Source organism: Muntiacus reevesi, chromosome 17, assembly GCF_963930625.1.
Source record: "Muntiacus reevesi chromosome 17, mMunRee1.1, whole genome shotgun sequence".
NCBI classification, from domain to species: domain Eukaryota; kingdom Metazoa; phylum Chordata; class Mammalia; order Artiodactyla; family Cervidae; genus Muntiacus; species Muntiacus reevesi.
Window position 1 is genome coordinate 10,179,131 of NC_089265.1, and position 12,708 is coordinate 10,191,838.

Genomic DNA, 12,708 nt, shown 5'->3' on the forward strand with positions numbered 1-12,708 from the left:
AAAAACCTAAACTTATGCAGCACTGTGGTGCATGTGTGTTAAGACACTCAGTTGTGTCTGACTTTCTGTGACGCTATGGACAGGCACCTCTGTCCATGGGATTCTTCCGGCAAGAATACTGGAGTGGGTTGCCATTTCCTTCTCCAGCGGATCCTCCCGATCCAGGGATTGAACCTGTGTCTCTTTCATCTCCTGCATTGTCAGGGGGGTTCTTTATCACTAGTCCTGGGAAACCCAGAGCTTCTATATGCTAAATAGAAATCTGCCTCCCCTCTTGGATTATTTAAACAAAACAAACACTGCTCCCCATGACAGCTCTTCATGTATCTGCCAGCAGAAAACACATCCCCTTGAGTGATTTCTGCTCTGGGCTTAATACTTCTCTTTCCTGTTGGTTTCCAGACCCTTCTCCACCCTAGTCACTCCTGTGGGCACCCTCTAAGCTGCAACCTAGTCTTTCAATCAGATGCACCTTAGAACTGAGCGCACTTCACCAGGTGTGAGCTCACCGATGTAGACTTCAGGTGCTGTCACCTCCCTTTTTCTGCTCACCATACTTCTGTTAATGCAACCTAAGTTTTGAAATAGCTGAATATCTGTTTCTTTCAACCCCTGCTGGCTTACATCAACCTCGAAGTCATTTAAAATCTTATGTTTTTTTCCTATGTGTTCCTGAGAGGCTTGCTACCCCATATCCTGTACGTAAACAGATGAGTTTCCCCAGCACTGCTATCTGTTTTACATTTATCCCACTAAATCTCGTCTTCTGAGTTTTGGCCCCAATTTTCACCCTCTTTTGAGAAGTTCCTTATGATTCACTTGAATGAACATGTTTGGCTCCCAATTACAAATTGCTCACATTAAAATTACTTCATCACTCAATTCCCAAACAAAATTTACATCATCTCAGCTCCAAGACAGATCCCCTTCAAGTCCGTCACTGTGTTACCCATGCTGGGTCCCACGGGGTATTGACAACAGGAGGAAGTCCGGGCAAGCCCTACTCTTAGTCTCTGGCCTATGCACATGATGGGGAGAGGCACCCATGGCCTTCAGTGCCTAAAAGCCTGGACCAGTGTCAGAAAACTTGAGCTGTTTCCTGTAATCCATCATCCCCATACCTTCTGGGAAATGAATGAAAATGAGTCGAACACAAGGGGACGAAGCAGATGGTTGGGAGGATTCCATACTGGATGCTGAGCAGGGAACTCCATGAGGTGGAGGCCCTTGCTCCCACTGTCTTGAACTCCGCGCCAGCTGTCAGCAGCTGGACACCAGAGAGGGAACCACATCATGATGAATACTCCATCTGTCAGGAGCTATCAACCCTGAAAAATGACAACAATGGCTAACATTTGCAAACTCCTTTGAGTTTTCAACATTCTTCTCCCTTGTAGTAACCCTTGCAGACAGGAAGGCCAGGGAGTCACAACCCAGTCTGACAGATGAGGAAACTGTAAGATTTGAAGAGGTTGGGAGATTTGTGCACACCCACAGCGCTTGGGAGGTGGAGGCGAGGTCGAGTGTCCTGCCTGGGGGTCCACCGTTTTTGGCATCTTTAAGCTGACTATCAGGTCATCAATTAGTAAGTGCTGACCCACCACCTGCCCTGGGGCTGATGCTGGCTTAGATGCTGGAGGGGTGACACGCAAGAGGATAACACATGAACTCTGACCTCCCTGAGCTCAAAAAATCCTACAGTACTTTGTTCGGGGACCTGAGGGGGTGGGGCCACCCCTGAGCACAAGAGCCAATGAGAGAAGAGGAAGGCGGAGGATACTTCCGGAGAGGGGCGGGGCTTGGGCTGGTCCTGCTGTGAGCTGCGCTGGAAAGTCTGGAGCACAGACTCCAGGGAGATGGGTGTGGGTGGGGAGGCGTGAGGAGGGATGGCCTCAGTGGGGATCAAGGTTAAGAAAACAAGATGGAGTGGCAGTCACTGGCCTTGATCAAGGAGGTGAAACCCATGCTTTAGGCATCCGGCTCTCAAATATTTATCAGGCTCTGCTGCAGGCTGCGGTGGCAACGGCAGGTGGGGCGGGTGGGACCGGGTCTCCCCCCACCCCAGGAAGGGGACAGACAGGACTGAATGTCTCCTCCCCGCACCCCAGCAGCATAAGCCATCTTCTATTCTTTGACACTCAGAGGAATAAGCCTCACAGTTTTCTGACATCTGTTTTTATTTAAATTGTAAACAAAGTCTTTTCACTACCTTAAATCAGAATTTCCTTCTGCACCAGCTGTGGAGCACTAGCCCTGTTCTCCATGTGCTCTTAAAAAGGGAGAAACCTTAACATTCCACCCCCCGCCCACTTGGGAAGGCACCATGCTCAATACTACCTTAAAGGCTCTGATAAGTCCTGCAATAAGAGGACACACTTAGTTTGACCAGAGAAACCTATTCCAAGGGATTCTGAGGAATATCTCATGAAACTAGTGGGCTTATAGCCACTGTCCCATCCCATCTGACCCTCACAACTGCCCTGTGAAAAGAGGTTATTATCTTTATGTCAGGTGAGAATCCTGAGACCAAGAGCTTAGTGCTTTGCTGAAGGACACGCATGTAGGAATTCTCAGATTAAGGTCTAGACTCAATAATATGAATCTACAACTTTGTCTGAGCTCAGCCTTACAGTGTCAGAATCATCTTTTAAAGATGATCATTGGATTTTTCTGATTAACAAAATATATGTACTTTTGGGGGGGTAGATACAGGAAATTGTGCAGGAAGAAATAAAAGTCACTACATGATACCAGTCTAATGGCAGAAAATGAAGAGGAATTAAAGAGCTTCTTGATGAGAGTGAAAGAGGAGAGTGAAAAAGCTGGTTTAAATCTCAGCATTTAAAAAACTAAGACCATAGAATCTGGTCCTATCACTGCATGGTAAATAGGGGAAAAGTGGGAACAGTGACAGATCTTATTTTCTTGAGTGCCAAAAATCACTGCAGATGGTGACTGCAGTCATGAAATTAAAAAGTGCTTGTTCCTTGGAAGGAAAGCTACATCAAACTTCGCATATTAAAAAGCAGAGATCACTTTGCCGACAAAGGTCTGTCTAGTCAAAGCTATGGTTTTTCTAGCAGTCATGTACAGATGTGAGAGGTAGACCAAAAAGGCGGCTGAGCACTGAAGAATTGATGTTTCAAATTGTGGTGCTGGAGAAGACTCTTGAGAGTCCCTTGGACAGAAAGGAGATCAAACCGGTCAATCCTAAAAGAAATCAACCCTGAATATTCATTGGAAGGACTGATGCTGAAGCTCCAATACTTTGGCCCCCTCTTTGATGCAAAGAGCCTGGAAAAGACCCTGATGCTGGGAAAGATTGAGGGCAGAAGGGGGCGATAGAGGATGAGATGGTTGGATGGCATCACCAACTCAATAGACAAGAGTTTAAGCAAACTCCAGGAAATAGTGAAGGACAGGGAAGCCTGGCGTGCTGCAGTCCGTGGGGTCACAAAGAGTCGGACGCAACTGAGCAACTGAATGACAACAAAGGAGAGATGTAAAGCTTATCAGACACAGACTCTCCCAGAGGCCTGGGCTGATTCAGAAGCCCCCTTCCTGGGGTTTATCCTTCCTCCCCCAACATTTAGCTCCTATTGGCAGGGGCAGTGAGGCCTGCGGCAGGAGGTGGGTGATGGATTTCAGTTAAGATCAGATGGGTGCTGTGAGATAAACAATAAGATGACAAGCCAGAAAGCATTTATGTTATTGATCAAACAAACTTGTAGAGAACCACACAAGTCAAATTCGTATATCATTTCCTGTGTGTACAATAACTACTTTTTACAAAAACTCTGCTGAACAAGACCTAAATTGATTCAATTAACTATAATTAAACAATGTCTCTTTTTTTAAAGGGTTAATGTAAATTCTGGGTTTTGAGACATTATGTACTTTTTGTCAGGATATTCCTACAAAGCCTACAATGACAGAAAAAGATAAACACTGGTTCGTGAACCATGGATAAGTTTTTTTTTTTTTTTTTTTATATTCCACTTGAACCAGGTTAAAAGTTTTTATATTTCACCTGAACCAGGTTAAAAAGAAATGAAGACTAAAGGTAAAAATCACAAAGCATACATTTTTGTAGAGCAAGCCACAAATGAAGAAATAATAAAATATCTAGATTGTCACATTCATAGAGACAGAAAGTATAAATATATGCTGGCTCCCAGACACAGGGATGGGAGTAAAGGGTGATTTTTGATGGGAGTTTCAGTTTTGCAAGATAAAACAGTCCTGTAGATGGGTCACACAATACTGTGGATTTACCTAACTCTATGTGTACCATGTATACTTGAAAACTCAAGATGCTGTATTTTATATTATGTGTGAAAGTTTCAGTTGCTCAGTCATGTCTGACTCTTTGTGACCCCATGGACTGTAGCCCACCAGGCTCCTCTGTCCATGGAATTCTCCAGGAAAGAATACTGGAGTGGGTTGCCATTCCTTTCTCCAGGGTAGCTTCCTGACCCAGGGATTGAACCCAGATCTCCTGCATTGCAGGCAAATTCTTTACCATCTGAGCCACCAGGGAAGCCCCGTGTTACGTGTGTGCTGTGCATAGTCGCCCAGCCACGTCTGACTCTCTGCGATCCATGGACTGTAGCCCGCCAGGCTCCTCTGTCCATGGGGATTCTCCAGGGAGGAATACTGGAGTGGGTTGCCATGCCCTCCTCCAGGGTACTGTAGCACAATTAATTTAATTTTCAAAATAAATTAGGCGTTTGGGATTAACAGATACACACTACTATATATTAAATAGGTAACCAACAAGGACCTACTGTATAGCATAGAAAACTATATTCAATGTCTTGTAATAACCTATAATGGAAAAGAGTCTGAAAAAGAATATACGCACACACATACACATATATCAATATATATATATATATATATAACTAGATGACTGTGCTGTGATATATATAACATTTCATGCAAAGATGGGCACAATAAAGGACAGAAATGGTATGGACCTAACAGAAGTAGAAGATATTAAGAAGAGATGGCAAGAATACACAGAAGAACTGTACAAAAAAGACCTTCAAGAACCAGATAATCACGACGGTGTGATCACTCACCTAGAGCCAGACATCCTGGAATGTGAAGTCAAGTGGGCCTTAGAAAGCATCACTATGAACAAAGCTAGTGGAAGTGATGAAATTCCAGTTGAGCGATTTCAAATCCTCAAAGATGATGCTGTGAAAGTGCTGCACTCAATATGTCAGCAACTTTGGAACACTCAACAGTGGTCACAGGACTGGAAAAGGTCAGTTTTCATTCCAATCCCTAAGAAAGGCAATGCCAAAGAATGCTCAAACTACTGCACAATTGCACTCATCTCACACGCTAGTTAAGTAATGCTTAAAATTCTCCAAGCCAGGCTTCAGCAATACGTGAACCGTGAACTTCCAGATGTTCAAACTGGTTTTAGAAAAGGCAGAGGAACCAGAGATCAAAATTACCAACATCCACTGGATCATCGAAAAAGAAAGAGAGTTCCAGAAAACATCTATTTCTGTTTTATTGACTATGCCAAAGCCTTTGACTGTGTGGATCACAATAAACTGTGGAAAATTCTGAAGGAGATGGGAACACCAGACCATTTTACCTGTCTCTTGAGAAACCTGTATGCAAGTCAGGAAGCAACAGTTAGAACTGGACATGGAACAATGGATTGGTTCCAAACAGGAAAAGGAGTACATCAAGGCTGTATATTGTCACCCTGCTTATATTTAACTTATATGCAGAGTACATCATGAGAAACGCTGGGTTGGATGAAGCACAAGCTGGAATCAAGATTGCTGGGAGAAATATCAATAACCTCAGATATGCAGATGACACCACCCTTATGGCAGAAAGTGAAGAAGAACTAAAGAGCCTCTTGTTGAAAGTGAAAGAGGAGAGTGAAGAAGTTGGCTTAAAACTCATCATTCAGAAAACTAAGATCATGGCATCTGGTCCCATCACTTCATGGCAAATAAATGGGGAAACAGTGGAAACAGTGGCTGACTATTGTTTTGGGCTCCCAAATCACTGCAGATAGTGATTGCAGTCATGAAATTAAAAGACACTTACTCCTTGGAAGGAAAGTTATGACCAAACCTAGACAGCATATTAAAAAGCAGAGACATTACTTTGCCAACAAAGGTCCGTCTAGTTGAGGCTATGGTTTTTCCAGTCATCATGTATGATGTGAGAGTTGGACTATAAAGATAGCTGAGCACCGAAGAATTGATGCTTTTGAACTGTAGTGTTGGAGAAGACTCTTGAGAGTCCCTGGACTGCAAGGAGATCCAACCAGTCCATCCTAAAGGAGATCAGTCCTGGGTGTTCATTGGAAGGACTGATGTTGAAGCTGAAACTCCAGTACTTTGGTCAACTGATGTGACGAGCTGACCCATTTGAAAAGACCCTGATGCTGGGAAAGGTTGAAGTCAGGAGGAGAAGGGGACGACAGAGGATGAGATGGTTGGATGGCATCACCGACTCAATGGACATGAGTTTGAGTAAACTCCAGCAGTTGGTGATGGACAGGGAGGCCTGGCATGCTGCGGTTCCTGGGGTTGCAAAGAGTTGGACACGACTGAGTGACTGAACTGAACTGAGACCACGGTGCTGTATGCTGAAACTAGCCCAACACTGTAAATCAACTATACTTCAATTTAAAAAAATAAATAGTAAATTACAGTGAAGATATGTGTAAAAAAAAGAAAAAACCCTAAGTATATGATCTGGGACCTTTAAGCTCCCTGGAAAAAGAGGATGCCATGAGAGGAGCAGTGGCCCGGGTTTAACCCTGGGCTCAGACTCTCCCAGGCCGCTCCTCCTGCATTCTCTGAGCTCAGCCACACAGGCCTCGCCTGCCCCTCTGCGTGTCCACTTCGTCTCCATACTGGGGACTGTGCATCTACTTGTCTCTTGTGCTTAGAACACACTTTCAACTCCAGATCTTCACACAATTACCAAGTCCAAGCTCACTCTGCTCGCTGTATGATAGCATCTGTGACCGAGGTAAGGCTAGTATCCAAAAAGACAGCAGGCTAATATCTCAAAATAATCTTCTTACCAGGGTCTGGATGCCAGTTTTTTTTAATGGATCTGAGATCGGGGGTGGGGGGTGGGGGTGGGGGTGCAGTGAGGAAGCAAAGTAAAAAGGCCATCAATCTTGCAAACATCTAGAATGGCAAGCCTCAGGCAGGAGGATGTGTTAATTTCTTCCTTCCAGCCATCCACAGGCGGACAGGGTCTCCGAACAAAGGCACTTTAATGGCAGAGGGGCAGGATTCTCTGAGGCAGCCCATTATGTAGGACTATAGTAAGAAAAGCAATGGAAAGCAAGTCAAACAGTTCCAAGATGGAGTCAGAATTGACTTCTCCCTGCAACAACAATGCTTGTCTGTGCAGCCCTTGCTGTCTGTCAGGCACTGGTGTAGGCCTTTGGGGTGCATGAGTGAGCTGCCTTCATGAGCTGGTATTCCACAGAACATCAACAATACAGTAATAATCATCAGCAAGCATAAATTAAGTCTATGGGGTAATGGAGAAAAAAGGCCAAGGGTATGGAGAATCTCCAGGCAGATCCCGGAGAGCGATTTTAAACAGGAACCTTAGGGTCAGCTCTGCTGAGAGCATGACATTTGAGAAAAGACTAGGAGGCAGCAAGAGTTCATCATGGAAACATGTGCGGGAACCACTCCACACAGACACAACAGTCAACACAAATCCATCAAGCAGAGACCTGCTGGTGTAAATGGAGATACACAGACAGCTGGGAATTCAGGCCTAGAGTCCAGGTTAAAAAAAAAAAAATTCAGACTAAATAAGTAGAGTTACAGGAGCTCAGCTTCACTGGTCATCAGGGAAATGCAAATTAAAACCACAGTTTGGGACTTCACTCATGGTCCAGTGGCTAAGACTCCAAGCTCCCAATGCAGGGGGCCTGGGTTCGATCCCTGGGTTTTATTTTAGATCCTGCATGCAACTAAGAAGTCTTCATCCCACAACGAAGATCCTGCAAGTTGAAACTCAGAACTAGCACAGCCTAAATAAATAAATATTAAAAAAACAAAATACAGTATGTTTGCGTAGGTGCCTGCTCAGCTGTGTCCGACTCTTTGCAACCCCATGGAGCCCACCAGGCTCCTCTGTCCATAGGGATGCTCCAGGCAAGAATACCAGAGTGGGTTGCCATTTCCTTCTCCAAGGGATCTTCCCAACCCAGGGATTGAACCCACATCTCCTGCATTGGCAGGCAGATTCTTTACCAACTGAGCCACCAGGGAATCCCAAAACACAGTATGATGCCTCTACAAAAGAGAGATGTCACTAACACAGGCATGGATGTGAACCATCTAAAACCCTGATGCTTTGCTGGAGGTTGGTAAACTGGTACAACCACTTTGCAAAGTTCTTGGGCAACATCTACTGAAGCTGAACACAGGCCACCCAATGACCCAGCAATTCCTTTCCAAGGTATATACCCAAGAGAGATGCACCCATTTGTTCACCAGGAGACATGCATGCGAATGGTCATGGTGGCACTCTTTAGAACAGTCAAAACCTGGAACTTAACCCAAATGTTCATCCATAGTAGAAAGGCTATTCACACAGTGGAGGACCTACAGTGGTGAGAATGAACGAACTACTGCTAAACACCAGAAAAGGGAACAATCTGAAACATACCATTGAAGCTAGACATACAGTGAATGAGTCCATGCATGTGAAGTTCAAGAACAGGCAGAATCATCTATAGAGATGGACTATGGGATGGTGGTGACCAGTGTTGGGGGGATCAGGGACCAGGAGGGCCAGAGAGGAACTTCTGAGGGAGTGTCTGTTCTGCCCTTGACTCAGGTGTTGGCTCCTATTCAGTTTGTGAAGAATGTACAAATTGGATTATGTTTTGTCCATTTCTCCTTAGATATGTTAAACTTTAAAGAGGTTTTTTTTTGGTTGGGGGAGAAAATAATATCTTGGGCAGAGGTGGGGTGCGGTGGTATGGGGTGGGGGGAAACAAAGTCAGGCCTGAGCATGAAGGTTTGAGATTCATCTAGCCTGAAGCCATGAGGAACCCCTTGAGGGTTGCCAGGCTGTGATTCTCATCTCAGACCGTCTTTCCCCCAGAATGAGATCCTGAAGGAAGGGGCTAGGTCTAACTCATGTTTGTGAAAACAGTCAGGCTGTGCTGCAAGGTTCCACAGCAGATGTTTGTTGAATGAATAACTGAATGCAGGGAAGGAATCTCTGCAGATGAAGAGGCTCCAGAGTAGAGGACCGCTGTGGATGTTGCATCTGAGAGCCCAGCACTGTGACCTTCAGTTTCAGCATTGCTGGGTTCCTCCATATGAAAACTGAGGATGATAACTCCCCACCTCCACCCTAGAGAACTGTTGGGACAAACAAATTAAATCATTCAAAGAAAGTGGGAAGCACTTGAGCACCTTGATGGACCTCACTGGCTTCCACATCCATAGATGCAGCTACTTCAGAAGTTTATCCCACTCTCCTTCAGGGCAATCAGTTTCATAATACTGTCTGGGTGGGGAGATCCCTATTATAAATGCCTTCTGTGGGGCTTCCCTTGTGGTCCAGTGGCTAAAAGTACGAGCTCCCCATGCAAGGTCCTGGGGGTTCGATCCCTGGTCAGGGAACTAGATCCAGGAGGCAGCAACTAAGAGATCCCACAGGCCGCAATGGAGATCGAAGATCTTGCATGCTGCAAGATGCAAGACTTGGTGCAGCCAAAAAAAAAAAAAAAAAAAAAAAGCAACCAGAACTCTCATATTCTGCTAAAATAAATAAATAAATAAATGCCTTCTGCGATTGAATGGAAGCAAGCAATGCTGTGGACCATGCTGGTTTCAGGTGACAAGAAGTTATCATCTGAGCTATGAGCTGCCCATGGAAGACTCTCACCCACTAGAAATCTTGCCTCACAGGTCATTCCTATACTTCATGATCAAAACTCTTTGCTGTTTGGGTGGCTTTATTCCTAACAGACAAAGATTAGAAACAACCCAAACGCCCATCAGAAGGAGAATGGATAAACAAATCATGCTCTGTGCATAAGATGGAATATTACTCAGCCAAAAAGAAGAAACAGAATGAACGACTGCTCCAGGCAACAATACAGGCTACTCTTATCACTAGAAGAAGTGAAATAAATCAGAACTAATGAGGGAAAGGCACCCCCTCTTGCCTGAAGCTGAGTTTAAAAGGTTAAGCTTCCTTCTTCCTGCAATTTTATAGCTTAATGGTTCTATATCCATTCATGGGTGTCACTTGTAGAGAACTCCATCTGTGTCATCAATTGCCAGTGGTAAAGGAGGCTCAGCCAAGAGCCTGGGCTGCCCTGGGGCCCCCATTCTTCCATTTCCCTATGGCCAGGGCACAGCAGTGTGGGAGCGTTAAGAAAAATGCTTTGTGTCCTCCTACACTGTTGGTAGGATTGTAAATTGGTGCAACCACTATGGAGAACAGTAAGGAGATTCCTTAAAAAAACTGAAAATAGTGTTACCATATCATCCAGCAATCCTGTGCATATGTCCAGTAAAAAGCAAAAACTCTCATTCAAAAAGATACATTCTCCCCAATGTGCACAGCAGCAGTATTTATAGTAGCCAAGACATGGAAGCAACTGAAATGTCCCTCAACAGATGAATGGATAAAGATGACGTAGTTATATATGTGTGTGTGTGTGTGTATACACACACACACACATATGCATGTGATGGAATATTACTCAGCCATAAAAAAGAATGAACTGTCATTTGCATAGATGAACCTAGAGATTATTATACTAAGTGAAGTCAGAAAGAGAAAGACAAATACCATATGATGTCACTTACATGTGGAATATAAAATATGACACAAATGAACTTATTTTTGAAGTAGAAATAGATTCACAGACATAGAAAACAAATTTATGGCTATGAAAGGGGAAAGGGAGTGGGGAAGGGATAAATGAGGAATTTGGGACTAGCAGATACATACTATATATGTAAAATAGATAAACAACAAGGGTCTACTGTATAGCACAGGGAACTATATTCAATATCTTATAATAATGTATGAGGGAAATGATTCTGAAAAGAATACATATAAGTATAAATGAATCACTTTGCTGTATACCTGAAACACTTTAACTATACTTCAGTAAAAATAAAAAATGCTTTATTTCACATAAAGTAGGACATCACCATGGTCTCACCAATCACTGCATTTACTGCTAATAAATACATTCTCTGCAATGAGATGCTTGGAGATAACACTTTAAGCACATTTCCTGCCATTTGTAAGATGACATTCAGAGGAACACTGGTGACTTGATGGGTGACTGAAACACACTCTTTTTCATCAGAGGCAGTTACGGGAGTGGTCAGGGGCACAGACTCTACAGTCACACTGCCTGGAGTAGAATCAAGCTCTGGCACTTGCCGGCTGCTTGACCTTGGACAAATCACCTATTTCCTCTGTCTCTATAAAATGGGGATAATAGCAGTGCCTGGGCTTCCCTGGTGGCTTACTGGTAAAGAATCTGCCTGCAATGCAGGTGATGCTGTTTTGATCCCTGCGGGAGAAGATACCCTAGAGAAGGAAATGGCAACCCACTGGAAATGGCACTCCAGTATTCTCGCCTGGAGAATTCCACGGACAGAGGAGCCTGGTGGGCTACAGTCCATGGGACTGCAAGCATCAGACATGACTTAGTGGCTAAACCACCACCAATGGCAGTGCCTACCTAACAGGGCTGTCATCAAGGTTAAATGAGTTAATATATGAAAAGCACTTGGAATTGCCTGGCACAGGGAACATATGATGAAATGTTTTGCTCTCAACTTCTTTCCCTTTCTCCTCCTCCTCCTCTTTCTCCCCATCCTCTCCCCTCCTTCCTCTTCCTTATCCTCCAATTATAATTACCATCATCATTACGATAAATTACTGCTTTTTCCAGTAAAACGGAGCCTCGGAGCCCCACAGCCCCACACTGTAGCTCCCTCCCAGGGATGGCCGGGAGGCAGTCACTGACAGTGACTAAGACTTCTGTGACTCAGCTGTGGTTTGCTGGCTGCATGGGATGGGGCAGAGCTGAGCCTTGGCAGACTGTTCTCAGGTACGAGGTCTGCCCCTCCAGTGCTGAGGCTGACTTTGTAACCAATAAACGGGCAAATGTTCATGAACGTTACCTTCAGAGCACTGTCTCTGGGGTGGGAATCGGGGGAAGGGGCATACATACAAACTGATCATGTACCATGGTTCAGATTGTTTTCAGAATTTCTCTGATGCTTCTCCCATCACCATCTCAACCTGCACGAAGGTAATCACCCCCTTAACATTTTGGTGAGAGCTCCTGTTTTTACACATTAAACAGTTATGCTGAGATTTACAGGTGTGTGGTCAGACGCTCAGTTGTGGTCAGACGCCTCACTCTTTGTGACCCCGTGGACTGTAGCCCGCCAGGCTCCTCTGTCCATGGGATTCTTCAGGCAAGAATACTAGAGTGGGTTGCCATTTCCTCCTCCGGGGGATCTTCCCAACCCAGGGATCAAACCTGTGTCTCTTAAACAAACAAACAAACAAACAAACAAACCTGTGTCTCTTATGTCTCCTATGTTCTCTACCAGTAGCGCCACGGTTATTTGTGTCCAAGCCTGCCTCTCAGCCTGGGTTGCAACCCCCTAAGGACAGCAGCCTCCTCTCACT